The sequence below is a fragment of the Poecile atricapillus genome, chromosome Z, assembly GCF_030490865.1.
Source record: "Poecile atricapillus isolate bPoeAtr1 chromosome Z, bPoeAtr1.hap1, whole genome shotgun sequence".
Lineage (NCBI taxonomy): Eukaryota > Metazoa > Chordata > Aves > Passeriformes > Paridae > Poecile > Poecile atricapillus.
In genome coordinates, this window is record NC_081289.1 from 27,908,390 (window position 1) to 27,919,301 (window position 10,912).

The window sequence follows — 10,912 nt, forward strand, 5'->3', positions numbered from 1 at the left end:
TGTTCTGGCATGCACCACCAACAAGTTTGGGCAAGTGCAGAACCTACCAGAAGTGCCCGTTCACAGCTGCGTCCAATGTACACCCACAAGTCCAGGCACACACATGCACACACACGAGCCCACACATGCCCCCACAGCCGACTCCAGGGAAAGCATTAATTCAAACAAAAAGGCTGCTGCTAGCCAAGGCAAAAGCGATGCTGCAGAGACCACAACAAAGCCTCTTTATTGCTGAAGCGTTTAACACCACAACCATCCAAAAGAGGAACACCACTTGGCGCACAGAAGAGCTGCAGCAAGTCAACGAGCCTGATTGCACAGAGCGTTTCAGAGCATTCCCCAGCACGGCAGCTCTGGGTTTGCTGCCTTGTCAGAGACCAGCTCAAACCCCCATCGCTGGAAAGCCAGCCAGCGGCAACATGTGCACCTCTGAGGATTCACAATCTCTTTGACTCCTCTAACCCCAGACTCCAAGACATACAGTTTCCCTGTCTGGCGGCAGGAGTGATAGCAGAGCCAGTGTGAGCAGGGCCGTACCTCTGCCAGCATTTTTACCACTGTTGTGTGTCGAGTGCCTTTCAGCAGGGCTGGATGATGCTGAGGTAAAAGCTGCCAATGCCCTCGCTATGTTTCTATCCACTGAACTGCTCTAGGGAAAAGAATGATCAGTGACTTGATGGGAATACAGAAAATTAGAGGCGTTGACACCACCGTGGGGAAGGGAGGGGACAGTTCTCTAATTCCTTTTCACCAGCAAAACAAGTCTCCCTCAGGAATCATCTACTGCTTTTTCTCTGCTCACCTCGTGGGAAGATTCCCAGGGTCGAAGTTACTACCACAGGTCTGGCACACTCTCAGGGCCGTGCCTCAGCCTCGCGGTGCTCCCACCCGTTCCTCCTTGTGTGGCAAGTTGTGGCCAGCGGGAATCTGCCTGGCGGGAGAGCTTTGCCTACTCAGGGTGACACCTTCCAGAAGACCATCTACCTGGCCGGGCCCGGGGCTGAGGCTAGGCCAGGCCACAGCGGGACATGTTAAGTCCGCCTGATCCAGGGGGTTAAATCTCCCCGCGGGCAGGCCCCCCGGCCCCTGCGGGAGGCTGAGCCGCGGACACCGCCGTGCCCCGGCGGGGCGGGCAGGGAGGGGCGGCGGCCGCTCCCGCCGACCCGCGCCCTCGCCCACAAGATGGCGCCGCCGCCCCAGCCGCCCCCTCCCTCCTGCCTGCGCCCGCCCACCCACCCACCACGGGCCCAGGGCACCGGAGGAGTCGCAACCCTGGAGAAAACGAGCGCAACTAGGATCCACTTAAGGCAAAATTAATGCTAATTAACCGTAATCAACAGCTGGAGGAACAACTTTTACTCGGCAAGCTGCAGATACTGCAGTCGCGGTTCGCCCGTCAGGCAGGAGCAGCAGAAGATGGGGTGTGGAAAAGGAAAATGAACCTGTCTGCCGTGGGTGTCACCCATCCCCGCTGTGTCCAGCCCTTGTCGCCCTTCTCTGCGCCAGAGGTCACTGTTCCCCCAGGCCAATTCATCCTCCACAGGCCTCCTGCCCCACCAGCGGACACTCCCCTCGCAGCCCCCTCTGGCAGCGGCAGCCGAGTCGCTTCTGCTGAGCCTTTTTGGGGGGCAAAGCACAGGGAGCTGCCGGCAGCAGTGCCTCCAGCCCTGGCACCGTCTCCACACTCACAAGCCGTCCCTTCTTTGCCGAGGGTGCTCTGTAAACTCCTGCCAGTGCTACTGAGGAGCAGTTTTATTATGAATGACAATTCTCGGCTTGCAGACGCCTCTTAGCACCACACGCGGATGCTTCCCACCACAAGCAAAGCCCAAGTACCTATTTAATGCCACTGAGCAGTGCACTAGTCAAGGTGCTGGTAATGGTGTTCAGCTTGCTGTGGTGGCCTCAGCAGGGGCAGGCTCAAAGGAGTGTCCCCACAAACAGCCACACACACACCTCAACAGCCCCCATAGGAGCACGAGTGCAGGAGTCACAGGCACACAGCCCTCCCACAGTCACAGGCCATGTCACCGGCCCCTCAATGCCACGACCAGGCCAGACCAAACTTTCTCACGTGAGCAGCAAAAATGCTGGGGGAAGGATGCTGGGCAGGAGCACTGCCAGCAGTGCTCTCCTGAAACAGGAGACCCTGAGCCCAAGCTGCCTGCACATAATGCTCTGAAACTGTCCTGAGTGCAATCCACTGCTGGGGGTGAAGGGGGGAGGCAGGCAAGCCTGGCAGGTGCTGGGTCCTGTGGAGGGCACACACAGGGAGGATCATGTTGGACAAGATGGCAGCAGTTGCAAGGGAGCTGCAGGACTGGTTCCTGCCAGCAATGGCTTCGCCAGATGGCCCTTCTGGTCTTGTCTGTGCAGGAAAACTGCTTGGGCCTCAGCCCTGCTCCAAGCCAGCCAGCTGTGCCAACCCCAGCTCCCTGCAGCCTGGCAACAGTTTGTGACTGCCCCCAGCTACCCAAGCCTGCCCCACAGCTGGCTCCCAATCTAAGCTTCCCATAAGCTTGTTCAAGAAGTCCCTGCACTCCCTTTCACCCAAACCACCTTATTCTCTTGCCTGCTCTTTCTCTCCCTTTTTCTGGGTTTTGTTTTTTATTTCTTTTTCCTTTTAAAAGTCTTCCCCTTTTTTTAATTGGGGACCCATTCTTCATCCTGCAGGAGCTTTTCAGCTCAGATCATTGGAAGTAGAACAGGCAGCACAGCTGCAGTGACCCCGGGAACCAGCATGGATCCCCACAGCGGACACTTGAGTGCAGTCACACCCCACTTTAGATTGGCACAGCTTTCCTCATGTGCTCCAGGCTTCTGCCAGCTCCCAGGAGGAAATCTGGGAAAGGATTAAGTAGCTAAGTATCTCATTGGCAAGTGAATATACTGTGTTTTTTCCTTTCTATTAATTCCTCAACTTTGCTTTGATTGTGGACTGTGGAGAATATGCAGGCTGATACAGCTGTAATAGCACACCCTCCTAGGGTGGAAAAACATAATTTTGCCACCAGGCCCTATTCTGGCTATGAAAACTAAATAAAGGATCCTGGCAAAAACATGTGCTGGAAGAACCACATCTCTGCTAGGATTTTTGCCAATACAGAAATGTGTTTCATTCTGTTTTCCTCCCTACCCCTGAATTTCCCACCTGCTGTCTACATTCCTGGCTGACAGCACTACAGGACAAGGATCTGTAGTTTTGACCTAATGCAAGAGAAACATCATTGGGTTTTGTTTTTCAAACCCTTACAGACCACTACTGAGCACACTGGGAGCATGCAAGGCTGCCGTAGGCCATGGGGAGACCTGGGAGGGGTTTTGTGAACCTCCCTGAGGGCCTGGAGGTTAGACACTGGGCCTGAGCCGACTCCAAACCCTTCAATGGAAGGAGGTTTCCTCTCCCTGGAGAACTGCATGATGACAGATGTGAGTCCTACAGGGATGAGAAATGCAAAAAATGTAAGAAGAAGCATATCCCATCTGCATGGAGACACAAACCTCAGTGGAAGCAAGTCCATGGAGTTGAGACTATATAGATACCACAGCAGGGCTCAGACACCTTCTTCTGTGACTAATTGTATCTCCACTTGCTCTTTATATATATATATGCATGCATATACATGTACCCACATTTTATACCTAGCTACTAATACTGCTGAGGTTTCCCTAAGGCAGCCACTCTGTGTCCCCCTACAGCCCAAGTAGTCATACTGAGACTCTCTACCACAGCTGGACCCACGGTTTCCCCTGCAGACCACTCTCTCCTCACTCTGTACACTCTGGGGAGATCCCTCCCCACCCCAGTACTGCTTCCTTTATTATCTCTGCCCAGCTGTGGTTTATAAGTTGTTTGAATCTTTTCTAGGAACAGATAAAGATCACAGTTACCCAGAATCCAAAAACACAGCTTGAAATGTGGTTAGACTGTGCCCTACTTTCATTGAGTTCAGAGCAAGGCTCTGCCAAGGTGCTCAAGGGAGACAAGAAGAGAAAGACCCACTTCAGCAAACCACCCCTTTCCCCCAGCCCAAGAAACAAACTTAACACATCCCCCTCCAAACCTGCTGCGTCTGTTCAAGCCACATCGCCTCCCCTCCTGGTTTGCCCAGGACTTGCAGGTGAGCAGGAGCCTGAGACACATGCTGTCCTGCACTGCAACACTTGACAAAGGCACAGGCGCATCCCCAAGCTGAGAGAGGTGCAAGGAATTCACTGAATCAGGGTCATGAGGATGGCAATGCAGGGTGTGCTGCAGATTAAGAACAAGATGTGATGGTAGAGTTTTTACCATCCACGTGCTCACTGACAGCTTCTCCCCGTAGCAACTTGCCCTAAGCTGGGGGAGCTGCAGAAGTGGAAGTGCTGCCTGGGACTTCCCTCCTGTGAAAAATCCCCTCCCTGGGAAGTTCACATTGGGTTTCAGAGCTGCTGTGTGGCTGTGCCTCCAAGGTGAGATGGCTCACTTGCACTGTCAGGCTCCTCTTACAGCAGTATTTCCAGGGATCTGCAGTGATCTGGGAAGGGATACTGCTGAATAAATGCCAGGGATTTTTTTTCCTTTTCTTGAGTGGTGCCAGCCCGTAAGACCAACCTGCAGACAAGGATGTGTGTTTCCTGCACCCATCTTGCCTGTGGTCTGATTCTGATAACCCTGGGCTTTTCTCACATGCACTGATGGTGTTCAGAGGAGATGGGACTTGGCCAGGAGAGAACACCTTGCAGATACATACCTCCAGCTCTATGACTTTCTCCAAAGTACAGGATCTTTGCTGAGTGATTCCACCTATATTCCACATGGAATATATGGAGCAGTACACAGACAAGCCACTTGCAGACACTAATATTTCATTTCAAGGGTATTAATTAACCCTGCTTGGAAGGGCTTGTATCAAGGCAAGGATCAAAGCTGCAGAGGGGTATTTTTGCTGGTGCTCTGTTAGAGGTAGAAACAGTGAGGTGTTTCAGGAGAAGGGTTTGCTGCAGTCAAGGCCATAAAGAGATGCTGAAGACGGTTTCATCTGAAAGATAGTACAGTCCAAGATCATTATGATATTTAGTAATGCCATTTACAGGGACTGACTTGAAGAGCCTTGGAAGGAAGAATGAAAAAATGCCAGCAAACACATTAGGATCTCCTGCAAGTTTTTTCATCCTATTGAAAAGCTTTGTTGGAAAGAATGATGAGAATGGTAATAATAAGGCACTATAATTATACCTGATCCTTCTATAATCTCTCTCTCTCTGTGCAGAGTTCGGGAGCACTTTACTGCTATTATTGGATTTGAACAGTCCCATCTGGATAACATACGACTGATTTGTTTGCATGACTTATTTTAGGTATCTCAGCACGTACATTAGAGTTGCCTTTGTATCTGGTTGATTCCCTGCACAGTCTGGAAGAGCAGAAAAAGATCTGCAGCTCATGTTTGCCACCGCCCCATTCTCCCATCCCAATGCCACGGAGAGCTCCTTACAGAAGACCAAGGATAAAAGGAACCATCAGTCCTTCCTAAGTCAGTACTGCAGAATGTACAACTGTAGTACTGAAGCACTTAGAACATGGAGGCTGGATACCAAGAACACCTGGATTTGCACCTGTGTTATTCTAGGCTTGCTATTCCAGGGATTCCAAAACAACTGAAGATGCAGTGAAAGTCTAGCAGCAAGGACCTGACAAATACCTTATGCTCTGTGACCAGAATAGCTGCTACCTGAACCCTTTAAACAAATGGATGAGCTGCATGTTTCCAGCAGACAGACCCAGGGAAAGCATGAAGGGTGCTCGTGTCTTTCTGGATTTAGCATTCCTTGCAACATCTCAGTTATAGAAATGCTGGTAAACTCTGGTTGCAACTCCCATTCACCATGTCATTAAATGAGTGACCATCAGTGTCACAAACCTTGTTGTCCCCTTGCAGGAGCTTGTGAGTGTGAAGATGGGCACTTGCTACTTCACTCTGCCAGGGCCAGGAGAAATGAGACATAACTGAAAATAACTTAATTAGCCCATACTTAAAAATCTTACATAAAAACAAGATTTTAAAATAAAAAATATTAAAAGCACAATAGAAAAACTATGTTTTACATGAGTTGGACAGTTTTCAGTCTGAAATTCACAGCAATTTGTTACTAGTTTGCAGTTCAAGGAGGGAATGTCCCTTTCAGACTGAATCACCATAAAACAAGCTCAAGTTTCCTGATCCTTTTGTTCCTCTCACCACATTTTAGGGATTGTTTTTTCTCCTGTGAACTGAAGAAGGGTTTTCTCCTGCATCCCTTATACATCCCACCTGGCTTTATTCACAAGGACAGATGAGGTTTCCAATGTCTGTCCATCCCTAAGGCTGTGGGACATCTTGTGGAGGAGTTTAAGAGGACCCATTAGCCTTGTCTAGTTTTCCCCTACTTAATTTTTGGAGTATTATATCCAGTCTCCTCACTTGCATCCAGAGCTGTCTCTGTCAATTTGTTTACTTCTAGTTTATTTTTAAAAGACAAACCCCCAATGGACATAAGCTCTCAAGTCCCTTCTGAAAATGCTGTCTTCTCTGTAAGTGCTTTGTTTGTGATCCTCTCCAATCCTTTAGGCTATTGTTTACAAGCTGGAAGGCATCTGCACTTGGGCTAATCATGCCTAATGCCAGCAATTCCCCCAGCATGATTTGTTGCACGAGCCAGTGGGAGCAGGGTTTGTTTTGATTACGTTTAGTGCGGAAAACCCACATTTTGCTCGCATCAGCCTGACAAAACAGGGAAGCCTAATCCAAAATCTTCAGAGAGGAACAATAATCTGGCCATTGATTTCAGTGGTATCTGGGACCAGCTCAAAGATTGAGAGCTCTGATGGCAAGGATGGTGTCTTGGGAAAGCAGGTAGGCCAGGAGGCAAAAATATTTAAAAGAGTATGCATGTCACTTGCTCTGGGATGGATGAACCTAGGAGCCTGCCAGTGCTTTGTTTCTCAGAGCTCTGCAGCTCCTTTCTGACATGCAGTTAGTCAGGCTGGGAGCCTCCAGCTCTGCCCCAACCAGCCATCACCTTGGGCTGATGCTAGCCTCCCCCAGTGCCCTCAGCTGACAATCCAGGCTCCTTCACTCATTCTGAATGATGGCAATGTTTTTATCCTCAGCCTGTGCTGATGCTAGCCTCCAGGCATCAGATGGGTGTCCCAATTTTTCTGCTTGTGAAAGCTGGGAAGAAGCGCCTGAGGGCTGCTCCCTTTGGGGCTGCCATCAAACTGCTGGGGCATGCAACTGCACTGCAGGGGTGGGGTACAGGTCTGCCAGGTGCAGACCCCTCTGTCTCAAGAGGCCCAGCACAGGTTCTGGGAGCTCAGCACAGCTGTCCCTCACCGAGCCACCGGCTCAGCTGGCCTGGGCTGCCCCTGTGCTGCTGAGCCTTAGGCTGAGCCTAGGCTAGCTTGTTCCCACACTCCTGTCATAGCACAGGTCTGCCCTACAAGGCATAGAACTCAGAGCTCCACCTGGATCCTGCCTCTCCCCTATTTCTTGACTCTGCTTTTCCTCCTCCAGAGGTGCTCCATCAATCATCATTAATCCCTTTCTGTACCCACATAGAGGTTAGCCTTGCTGGTGGCCTGTGGCAGAGATTTCTACAGCTTAAGCTACTATATGTCACATGAAGAAATGTCTCTTTTTGAGTCTTGAACTTGAGTATTTCATCAGACGCCTCCCTGGATTTTTAAGAAAACACATGGTCACCTACTCCATGGCATTTAGGCTTTATAGATCTCTGCCGCAGACCTCAGCCATCTCTTTTCTGGCTGAAGAGTCTTACTATCGAGCCAGCCCTTGCACGGGAAGCGTTTGGAAGTACTTTGCTTTGCCTGAATCAAAACCTCAGCTCCGCCAGCCCCAGCTGAGATCAGAAGGCAGCAGGAGCCTGCCAAGACCCAGGCAGCTCTGCAGGGAGGCATCGGGAGTTTCACAGCGACTCTGCCACATCTCCCTCTCCCTCTGACACCTGCTTTCTCTTTGAAGACTGCCCTCAGTAGCCTGGCCTTTGCACCAGGGAATGGCCCAGGGCAGGCAGAAATCTCCAGTCCGTGCAGTTTTAACTGTACAGATGCCAAACATCTAAGGAACTGAGGCAAAATGAACTCAATCATACAAAGCTGCCACATTCTCCTAACCAAGGTGTGTTGTAAATTAAGGGGTTTAGCACACTTAAAGATCAATGACACAAATGCACATTTTCAGAGGAACATCAGGGTAAGGGTCAAAACTGAGATCCAGGTGTGTGTAGACAGGCTTTATTTTGAAGCTTGACTACCTAAGAAGAGTTCCGTTCCCAATCACTGAGGATAACCAAATGTTAATACATTTTTAAAGTGTTTTTGCACAAACTTGTGTCTTTTGGTGAATCCTGATCCCTAACGACATACAGACCCTTGTGTCAGAGGTAATCAAGTATTATTACAAGAGCTGATGGCTGTGGGGCCCCTCCTGAGCACACACATGCATACATATGGAAGTTATTAGCAAGTTCCAGTGAAGAATTTTGGGAAATTAACCCTTGGGACCCCAGAGCACTAACAAAAGACAGCTAGTTGGGAGCAGACAAAGAACAGTTTCCTGCTGGATGCCTGCAGCATATTGGGACTGAAATCCAGACCCTTCACAGCATGGTAGAGGAAGCCCCTCTCATAAGCACTAAACTTTTCAACTTCTGCTGTTAGGAAGAACACTTGAAAAAAACCATCTGCAAAGCCTGTGTAAGTTTCCTCGACAAACTGAAATGAGTCAGCTGGAGAAATGTATAACATACCATATAAAAATGCAAACAATTTTCTTATATTCCCCAAATGGTGCTCAAGAGGTTGTGAGGAAGTTTGCAATTTCTTTTTAAGTCCCCTTAGGAGCCACCAAAAGAAACATTTGGATACAGACCACCAGGAGCTACTCCTACGTGACATAGGGACTGGTTCAGAGGAAGGGTCATTAAAGTGAACATCTCCCATTCTAATGAAAGCAGCAGGACAGTGTTACCCCATGGAAGTAAATTCTTACCGTTTTGCTTTGTACATCTTTTTTCTCAAGAGCTGAAAGAAAAAGGTTTCTCTTCCAATATCCAAGCAGAGAATGAAGGACTCTAATGCTTGTCTCAGCCAATGCACTTTTCACTCTCCTGTTCTTTCTGCATTGATTTCCTTTCTTGCACCAATCCTGATCCGCAGAGTGACCTCTCCTTGGGAATAATGAGGATACTCACACATGATGTGCTTTCAACTTCCACAATATAACAATGCTTGGCAGTAATTCACTGCTTTTCATCCACAGATCTCAAATCAATTCGCTGCAGCCCTGCATGGAATTTACTTACTTGTAAGACTGAGACAAGTGCTTGCTGTGCAATTAAAAAAAAAAAATAAAAAGGAACAAAATAAAGTAGACTTTATTAAAATCCAAATTATTTCTTTCTCCCTTGGTGTGATTTTCCTAAAGCACAATCCAGACCACAAATAGGGCTCTTCTGAGCCCCCAGCTATACAACCCAAGATGCTCATTTGTGGCCAAATGAGAACAGTTCACAGCCAGGTCAGAGCAATACCGTTAGAAAGCTCTTCCCTTAGTGAGGTATAACCTGGCCAGAAAACAGAAGCATTCCTGTGCTCTAAACATGGTTCTAAACATGGAAGAAATTATACTGCTCCTCCGTCCCCCTGCTTTCTGAAAGGAAGGCAGGAAGGCAGCCAAGGCACCTCAGCAGTCACCCTCAAGAAAGAAAAGGATCAAGGGGTGAATGTGATGCCTGGGTCAGCAAATCCAGTCCCACTCCTCCATGGCAGAGAGGGAGGGCAGCTGTGTAGCTGACCCTGCTGAGGCAGGGCCTTCACCCAAGAGCCTGAGAGCGGTCCCAGAGGTGCCCAGAGCCACCTGAGATGCTGGCAGCAAGCAACACTATGCCCACATGCCAGCCACCCCAGGGCACACAAACCCTGCAGAAATGAAGAATCCCAGCTCCTGCTTTTGCACTGGGCTGAGACACAGTAGCTGCAGGGCCACCGAGCTGCCTCTGGTCTCCCTGCAGCTGGAAGGAGCAGGCAGCAAGGACAAGATCACCATTTCCCTGACACTTACCTAACTACCTTTGTTCATAAGCCAGTGCCCTGAGACAGGCAGACAGGCACCTCACCGCCAGCAGAGCAACAGAGCCCTCCAGAGAATAATTCAGAGTGTCTAAGTTAGGCTCCTGTGATGAATCACAGCCTGTATCTCTCTCTGTGCTGACCACACACTTTAGTTCCTCAGATAAAACAGCTGATCACAATCAAGCAAATTCAGTGTACTCTCTTCCCCTGTTCAGCTTTTTTCTTCCATACAGGTCTAAAGAGGAAAGTCAGCATGAGCAAAGCAGGCTGCCTGCCCAGCTATGGATGTTCAGCAGCATGGAAAATGGTTTGGCTCAAATTTTAGAGTATCTGAATTTCTTCTTTCATGTAGCTGTTTTCAATCACTTATTTTGAAGACATCATACAGACTATCCCTGAAATGAACCATGACCCTATTTAAGCCAACTCTGTTCCTCCCATGTGTACTCATACTCACCAGTTCAAGTTCACTAATGCTGTGTCCTGTTCTAAGATCTTGAATTACTCAGTCTTTTTCAAACACTCAGTACAAATTTTAAGGTACAAAAAAAACTTTCTAAAAATGTAGGGCTGAGATTTTCAGAAGTATTCTCTGTTTAGCGAATTCCTCAATTAATTACACTACAAGATGAATTTAACGTTCCCACCTAGAACCACTCATTTATGCTCTGCTTTTGTTCCTTATGAGAAATTCACTTGTTCAGTTTCAGTTTAATTACCAAGCCTGGGCACTAAACTAACTGGGCTTCCAACATTACAAGGGAATGAAGTTACTGCCACGTATTCACTGACTTTTAA